This window comes from Nannospalax galili, unplaced genomic scaffold, assembly GCF_000622305.1.
Source record: "Nannospalax galili isolate Female #2095 unplaced genomic scaffold, S.galili_v1.0 scaffold146, whole genome shotgun sequence".
Classification (NCBI taxonomy): Eukaryota; Metazoa; Chordata; class Mammalia; order Rodentia; family Spalacidae; genus Nannospalax; species Nannospalax galili.
The window spans coordinates 9,178,411-9,186,547 of record NW_008357929.1 but is presented as its reverse complement, the minus strand read 5'-3'; the positions used below and the strand labels follow the sequence as shown (position 1 = coordinate 9,186,547).

The following is an 8,137-nucleotide window of genomic DNA, read 5'->3' as shown; positions in this document are numbered from 1 at the left end:
TCCTTGACTCCATTCTCTCTGAGCAGGACAATGTGCCACTCTCCATTATCAATGGAATCATAAGAGGTCCAGTGGGAAGCTGAACTTTCACAGCACTCCTCCTACTCACTGCAGCATTAGTGGAGACCTCTGCCACCTTCTCTTCCTCCTCCTCCTTCCTACTCCCCTCTTCTTCCCTCCCTCCCTTACTCATGACCCAGTTTGCTTTCTTGTATGTTGGCTACGTTGCCTTTACTTTCCGGTAGGCTTGGGGGGGGTGGGGGGCTGACTAGATTGACAGGTCTGTAGTTTACAAATTTGGCGATCACAGTGGAAATATAGGTTTCATTCTATTCCATCAAAGTTCCAGAAAATGCCTCTTTGGCTCTAATTAATCCACCCTGGCTATGTGTCCACCTTTAAGCTGATCACTATCCAAGAGGGTGCAGCACCCTCATTACCAGTGTTCAGTGGTTTGCTGAGGAGCAGCTGAGTAAAATCATCAAGCAGCCTGAGAGTCTCCAGCAAAGGAGCCCAAGAGAAGGGAATCTCTGGCTGACTGAGCAGATCTTCAGGTGTTGTTCTTCCTAAGATTGTATTAATAATAATATTATTATAATAATAAGTGCTATTCCATTTAATCTGGTCAGCTTCCCCCAAGGAATCTGACATGGGTTAACATATGTAAAAAGCACTTTAAAAAGTCTGTCAGACTCAAAATAAGAATCACAGAGCAATTAGCTAATAGCATGGAAGAAGAATCCTAGAGAGGGGAAAAGAACATAATCCTAACTGGGGGAGTGAAGGCATACAGCAGCTTAAATATTAAAAGGACTTTGACCTAATTTGTAATCAACTGGTGAACAGGATATATTGGTTGAACTACCTTTTGCTTTTTTGATTCACAGATTGATAATCCCAAGACTGTTTTGAAATATCTTTTCAGTGTGGAATACAGATTTAGTACAGAACAAATATCCATTGAGCGCAGTTCCCAGCACCTATATTAATAGCTGTCAACAGCCTGGAACTCCAGCTCCAGGGGATTCAACACCCTCTTCTGGGCTCCATGGGTACTTGCACTCATGCGCACATACCCACACACAGACACACACATATGCACACACTTTAAATTTTTTATTTATTTTTATTTTACATGTTTGAGTGTTTTGCCCACATGTATGTAGGTTCACATGTACATGCAATGTCTGCAGAGGCCAGAAGGAGTTTTCAGATTCCCTGGAACTGAAGTTTCAGACAGTTATCATCCACCATGTAGGTACCGGGGACCAAACCCAGGGCCTCTGCAAGAGCAGCCAGTGGTGTTAACTGCTGAGGCATCTCTCCAGCACTTATACACATAATTTTTAAAAATAAATCTTTAAAAACTAAATAATATCCTTGCTGGGCACAGTAGTTCATGCTAGTAATCCCAGCACTTGGGAGCTGAAGGCAGGAGGATAAGGAATTCAAGATTACAATTTACATTGTAATTTAGAGGACAGCCATGAGACCCTGAAGGGAGAAAGGGAAGGAGGGAGGGAGAGAGGGATGAGGGAGGGAGGAAGGGATGGAGGGAGGGATGGAGGAAGGAGAGGATGCCCTTGTAGTTAATTATGAAGAATAGAGCCTCCTCCCTTTTTTGCTTTCCTCCCTCCCCACCTAAACAGCCAGTTATTTGATTTAAAAGGCAGTACCTAGGCCCACTAACACAAGGAGAATTGGGAGATGATACAAGAGTTAGTAAGAGACAATATCTCTGTTTTGAAAGCTGAAAGCAGATGAGCAAGTGGTAATTAATTTAGCAGAACAAAGTCAAATGCTTGCAGTGTTTGGTTGTCCAAAACATGGTTATAGTCTGGCGAGATGGCTCAGTGGGTAGAGCTATTTACCACCAAGGCTGACAATCTGAGTTTAATCCCAGGAATCTTCATGGTGGAGAAAGGGAACTCCAGCAAGTTGTTCTACACATGCATGCTATGGCATGTACAAACACGCACACGCACACACACACAATATAATTAAAAAACATTCATGTTCAGAAAGATTCAGGAATTGGAGTATCAATAACTTTGAAGGTAGGAATACAATTAAGGTTGGATATAGTAGGGCTGATTGAAAATCTGTCTGAAAAGCAAATGGCCCCCATATTCTCCCATCGTCCCAATCAGTCAGCCATTCTCCCTCCTCCTCCCCAACAGAAGACCGGAAGTGTATCCACTGACACAGCAGAGACTCTAGACTGGGGAACATTAGCAGATGTGTCCTGTGAAAACAGAATCCAGTAAAAGCCAGCACACTGTGTTGAGTCCTCAGTCCTCTTCTTCCCAGTGATAACGGCCAAGCTTCTACAACTCAAACAGGCAACTGGAGCGTTGGTTTCTGGAGAAACCAAACATAAAATTAGAAGACTTACCTACCACCCATGTTCATGCCCTCTCCCCACAAATTTTCATATTCATGTCCTCTCATTTTGTTTTGTGACCCACTGAGATTAACCAGAGTCATCTGGGCCCTGGGTTTGGAGCTATCCCCCATCCAGGAAAGTGGCGCGTGTTTCTCTCCCTGTGGCAAAACTGTGAGGTCCATGGCCACAGGCACAGAGGACCACTCGTTCTCCTATTTCACATCTCACATGTCAGATGATAGTGCTGGGAGCTGCTTCTCCCGAAGACATCATTTATTCATACTTAGTACACTGTAATTAGGATGATTCTTTTGAGATTTGCATGCTTCATCCGTGAATTTTCCTAATAGCCTTTTTAAAAGACATGCCTTTAGGATCTCTGTGAGTTCAAGGCCAGCCTGGCCTACATATTAGGAATATTTCTATATTAGCATCTAATGCACAGGGCTACCTTGTTCTCAAAGTCATTAACTCTAATTGCTAATAATAAAAAAAAAAGTATCTGTTCTTGAGAACATTCACCATCTTCTAATCGAATTAGTTTCAAGAGGTAGGAGTGGGTGAGCGTGACATAAGAGGAAAGCAGAAAACATGCTTTAGTCCTCTAAATCATGTGCAAAGACTGGGGAGGGACCCTGGTCTGAGACTACCACAGCCATGTCACTGCCCCACCCTGAGACTTGCCATTCTGAAAGGCAAGGACGTTGGGCTTGTTGTCAGAGCTCTTCAATATTTGATGGCCTCTGGCTTCTGTGTTCCAAGCTAGTAGGGAGCTAGGCAAGGGTCACTTTTAAAAGCCCCTGCTAGATAGAGCCAAATCTCCCCAGATCCTGCTCCCAAACTATTTTTTTTTTTTTTTTTTTTTTAATCCTAATGTGTTTATTGGTCTTGCTAACAGAACTAGGATGGTGGTTTCTTTACAGAAGACTGGGCACTGGGCACCCCCCCCCATTTACAGCTGCACTGGAAAAGACACATTTTCTTAGTTCAAACATATATTCAATTATAGTCAATTGTTCTTTGGAGATGGAGATGGCAGTGTGTGGTTTTTATTCTTATTTTTGTTTATCGAAACAGTCTCAAGACCAGGCTGGCCTTGACCTCCTGATTTTCCTGCCTCTACTACCCAAATGCCAGGAGTATAGGCATGCATCACCTTCGTACTCTTCAGAGAGTCAATCCCTGCCTTGTTCAGTTTGTAGACACTGAGAGCAATAATGCCAGAGAAATTGGTCTTGGAAAATCATTAATTGATGCTGCTATTGTGGTAAGAAGACCTATTATTTACAAACTACATTAAAGAACCATTTTGGTTTTGGAAACCTAGGAGACAGTTTAGAAAAGAGATAAGATGGGGGCTGAGAGATGGCTCAGCAGTTAAGAGCACTGACTGCTCTTGCAGAGGACACAGGTTCGATTCCCAGCACCCACATGGCAGCTACAAACCGTCCTTAACTCCAGTTCCAAGGGAATCCGAAGCCCTCTTCTGACCTCCATGGCATTGCATGACACAGGTGCGCTCACATACATGCAGGCAATATACTCATACACATAAAATAAAAGTAATAAAATTTTTTTTAAAAAAAAGAGATAAGGAGAGGTAAGATTTTTTTACATAACAAAATAAGAATATTAGGACTTAGTCTAGCTCGGGTAAATACATGCTTAGCATACATGAAGCCCTGGGTTTGGTTCCTGGTACAAAGAAACAAAAACTACTGACTTCCTTCAATCATGCCATTGTTGAGAAGGTCTGGAAATAAGCAGAACAAAAACAAGGTAAAATATTTCCATGACTAGGCATCGATGGTGTGGAGGATGGAGACGTATGGATCACATCAGCCAGGGGGAATTTTCTGGTGATAGGAATGTTTCAAAATACATTTAAAATATAGATGATATATTAGTTACTTTTCTGCTGTTGTGATAAAACACCATGACCAAGTCAAATTATAGAAAGAAGAGTTTATGTTTACAGTTCCAGAGGGATAAGAGTCCATCAGAGGGGTAAGCATGGTGGCAGAGGTGGCAGGAGCCAAAAGCTGAGCACTCCCATCTTCAAGCGCACACAGGAGGCAGGGAGAGCAAGCTGGGAGTGGGGCAAGGCTATGAATGCTCAACTCCCACTCCCAGTGATGTGCTTCCTCCAATAAGGCCACACCTCCTAAAGATTCCACAGCCCTCCCCAAACAGCACCACCAACAGACCAAGTATTCCAATACTTGAGCCTCTAGGGGACACATCTCATTCAAACCACCACAGATGGCTAGTATTCAGTCTGGCAATTAATCCTATCTTTAATTAAAATTTTGATAGTTTGTTCTTCGTGGATATTTGGAGCTAAAATGTTCTACTTACAGTGAGTGCCTCAGACAGACCTCACCACAGTCCCTGAACCTGTAGAATGTCAATAAAAGACTATCACATGTCACAGTTCAGTGTCGATGACAGTTGTCAAGTATGGTCTAGTACTGAGTGGAACAAGTGTAAGTGGAACCAAGATACTCCATCAGTGAGCAAAACATGGGGATTCTCTAGGAATCGGCCTAATATTTGAACAATGTAAGATTACAAGGTAAACATAAGAACAGAGAAAGATAAACGGAATGGGAATTGCTAAAGGATGTTGTCAAGGGCCTCAGAGAACAGGGTCACATACCCACTGATGGACCCCATAGCCCCTTGCCCTTTAACTTTGACTTCCAAAAGGGAAAATGCCACGTCCAAGACACTCTGGGCCTGCCCTTCTTTTCTCTTCCTGAAAAGACATCTGAAGGTTAGATGTTAGATCCCCAAAAAGTAGATTAGTAAGAGGACTGGAAATATCCCAATCTCTTTACAGAAATGTTGAGTAGAGCTAGATCCAGAGTAAGTTAATGGGAGTGGTATAGAAGTCAGTAATGGTAGCATGTGCTTGTAATTCAGTATTTAGGAAGTGGAAGCAGGGAGATCACAAGTTCAAGATTATCCTCTCCTGCACAACAAGTTAGAGACCATCCTGGACTACATGTAAACCCTGTCTCAATAAATAATAATAATAATAATAATAATAATAATAATAACAACAAAAACAATAAAGCCGGGCATAGTGGCGTACACCTTTAATCCCAGCATTGAGGAGGCAGAGGCAGGTGGATGGATATCTGTTAGTTCAAGGCCAGCCTGCTCTACATAGTGAGTTCCAGATCAGCTGGGACTATAGGAAGACCCTGTCTCAAAAAAAAATGATGATAATAATAAAGAGAAGTGACTTAGATATGATTAGATGGGGAATGTGCCCAGGAAGATTTTCTTTATACCATGGTTGCTTAAAAGACAAAGTGATTAAAGATGATTTTATATATGAAATACACAAACATTCAATAAAAAAATTTTTAAAAAACACAAAGTGCTATGTAAGGATGGGCCCCAGTGTTCAATCTCCTTGACCATCTTCCTGGAGCGATAAGAGGGAAGGACAGGCTCTTGTCATCCTCTTCCAGGCAAAGCCTCAGCACCCCAGTTCTACCCCTTGATGCTCTCTTGAGTCACATCTATTTTTCCTGGGGCAGCAATTAAGCAGCGAGTCTGCTGAGGGAAAGCACACTCCTGGGCAAACAGTTGAACTCTCGAGAGGTCACTAGCTTCCTGTGGAGTTCCAACCATGTTCCCATTCCTGAAGATAGAAAGACAGGAAAATTATTGTGGCATGGGAAGGAAACCACTGAGAAAATGGCCCCTTCATCCTAGGTCTGGCTTGCCTGTCTCACTGACAGAGACAGAAAACTTCTGGCACCACCGATAAGGCCAAAATTGCCCAAGAAGATAATAAAGTTTTCCAAAAGACACCTTGTCAAGGACAGTAAATAAACTGATTATTTAGGACCAAAATGATGCATGACCTTGAGTTTCTAATACTTCCCTCTCTTTCCTAAACCTCAACAATTCCCTTCATAAATCCTTCTCACAGCTTTGTTTGCAGAAGAAAGTTCTTAATTTTCAACCTTGTTGTAAACTGCATCTCTGAGTAATGTTAACAGGCATGGGGTTTTAGCTACCTTTTGAAAGCCAACAAAATCCCATATATACTCATTGTAAAGAAATCTAATTGCAACTCTCCCTAGAGAAGCCCACACACATTCTATGCAGTCTCTCTCTGTCTCTCTCTCTCTCCCTCTCCCCCCTCCACTGTCTTTCTATCTCTGAAATGCCCTATAGCTTCTTTGACCATCAGACGCTGCTTCCTTGCCGTCATCCTCACAGTACAAGTCACCAGAGAGGGTGCAAGGGTCCACACTTCATCTGCTATCTACTGCCTCGCTTGGGTGTTCCTTTTTGTTCCCTGTTGCAAGGGAAGAAGTGTCTCCCCTGCAATCTGAGGCTGCATCCCACTACCATTCCTCCATTATTGTACCTGCTCTATGGACCCTTTAAGATATTATTTTCTAATTGCTCCCTATGTCACCTCATAAAAATGCAATACTTTAATATATGTTTATGTACTGTGGCTCTTTGGAGGACCACAAACTGCTGTCATAGCTAAGATATTTTTGTCCTGCTCTGTATCTCCCACATGGACTTCTTTACCAGCAATCCCATGTAAAAGAATGTTAGCTGCATTTGCCAGGAGAGAAGAAACCAAGTGTTATTATATGAAACTCTTCCCCCAAGCTCTGGGGAGGCAGGATTGACAAATAAAAATTGTCTATTTTAATATAGTGTGCAAGTGATGGTTGGTTATACATTGTGGAATGACTGCCACAGTCAAGCTAATTAGCACATCTAGCATCTCATCTAGTTGTCTTTTTACTGCAATGGAAATAGTTCTCTTATCTTAGAAAATTTCTAGCATAGACTAATAAGGTATTATGAACAGTAGTCACCATACTGTGTAGCGGGTCTCCGGTACTTACTCATTTCATAACTCAAGCCTTGTACCCTCTGACCAGTATTTCCCCTTTTCTGCCAAACTCCAGCTCCCAGTAACCACCATCTTACTGTTACAAGTTCAGTTTTTCTTTAGAATATGTAAGACCATACAGAACTTGTCTTTCTGTGACTAGTTCATTTCAGGAGACATCAAGTTTCATCCATGTTGTAAGAAATTGTGAGATTTACTTCTTTTTAAAGGTTGAATGGGGACTGGAGAGATAGTTCAGCAGGTAAGAGCACTTGCTGCTCTTGCAGAGAACCCAAGTTCAGTTCCCAGCACCCACTTGATGGGTAACAACTCTCTGTAATTCCAGTTCCAGAGGATCTGATGTCCTCTTCTGGCCTCTGTAGGTACTGCATGCATGTGATGCCCTTACATACATGTAGGCAAAACACTCATACACACAAAATAAAATAAATTAATATCTTTTTAAAAAGTTGAATAGTACTCCTGTAGGTATATGAACCACATCTCCTTTATACATCTCTTGGCAGAAATAGGTAATTTCCATAGCTTGGCTATTGTTGAGTGATGCTGAGATAAATAAACAGATATAAACAGATAGAGCTTTGGGGGGGATCTTTTTGAGACAGGGTCTCCCTGTAGCCCCAGCTGGCCTGGAACTCACTTTGTAGATCAGGCTGGCCTTGAACTCACAGAGATCCGCCTGCCTCTGCCACCACGCCGGCCCAAGGCCAGCTTGGTCTACATAGTTAGTTCCAGGACAGCTGGGGCTACAGGGAGACCCTGTCTCAAAAAGACCAAAAAACAAAAACAAAAAGAGAAATTTTATTGATTCAAGAATTTCATACAATGAATTTTTATTATATTCAGGCCTC

At 42.2% G+C, this 8,137-nt stretch overlaps 1 long non-coding RNA gene across 6 annotated transcripts in view; it reads right to left on the bottom strand.

The window, feature by feature from the left end:
* Positions 1 to 1,275: 1,275 nt before the first annotated feature.
* LOC103752174 overlaps positions 1,276 to 8,137 on the bottom strand; it is a 30,537-nt gene continuing 23,675 nt past the window's right edge. For 2 of the 6 annotated variants that reach the window (XR_003847420.1, XR_001872105.2), the window contains one exon: positions 5,525 to 6,041. This is a non-coding gene — a long non-coding RNA (uncharacterized LOC103752174). Of the gene's footprint in view, positions 2,362 to 5,524; positions 6,042 to 8,137 lie in introns of those variants that run through there. The other 4 variants (XR_003847419.1, XR_001872107.2, XR_003847421.1 and 1 more) reach the window with 3 other exon arrangements.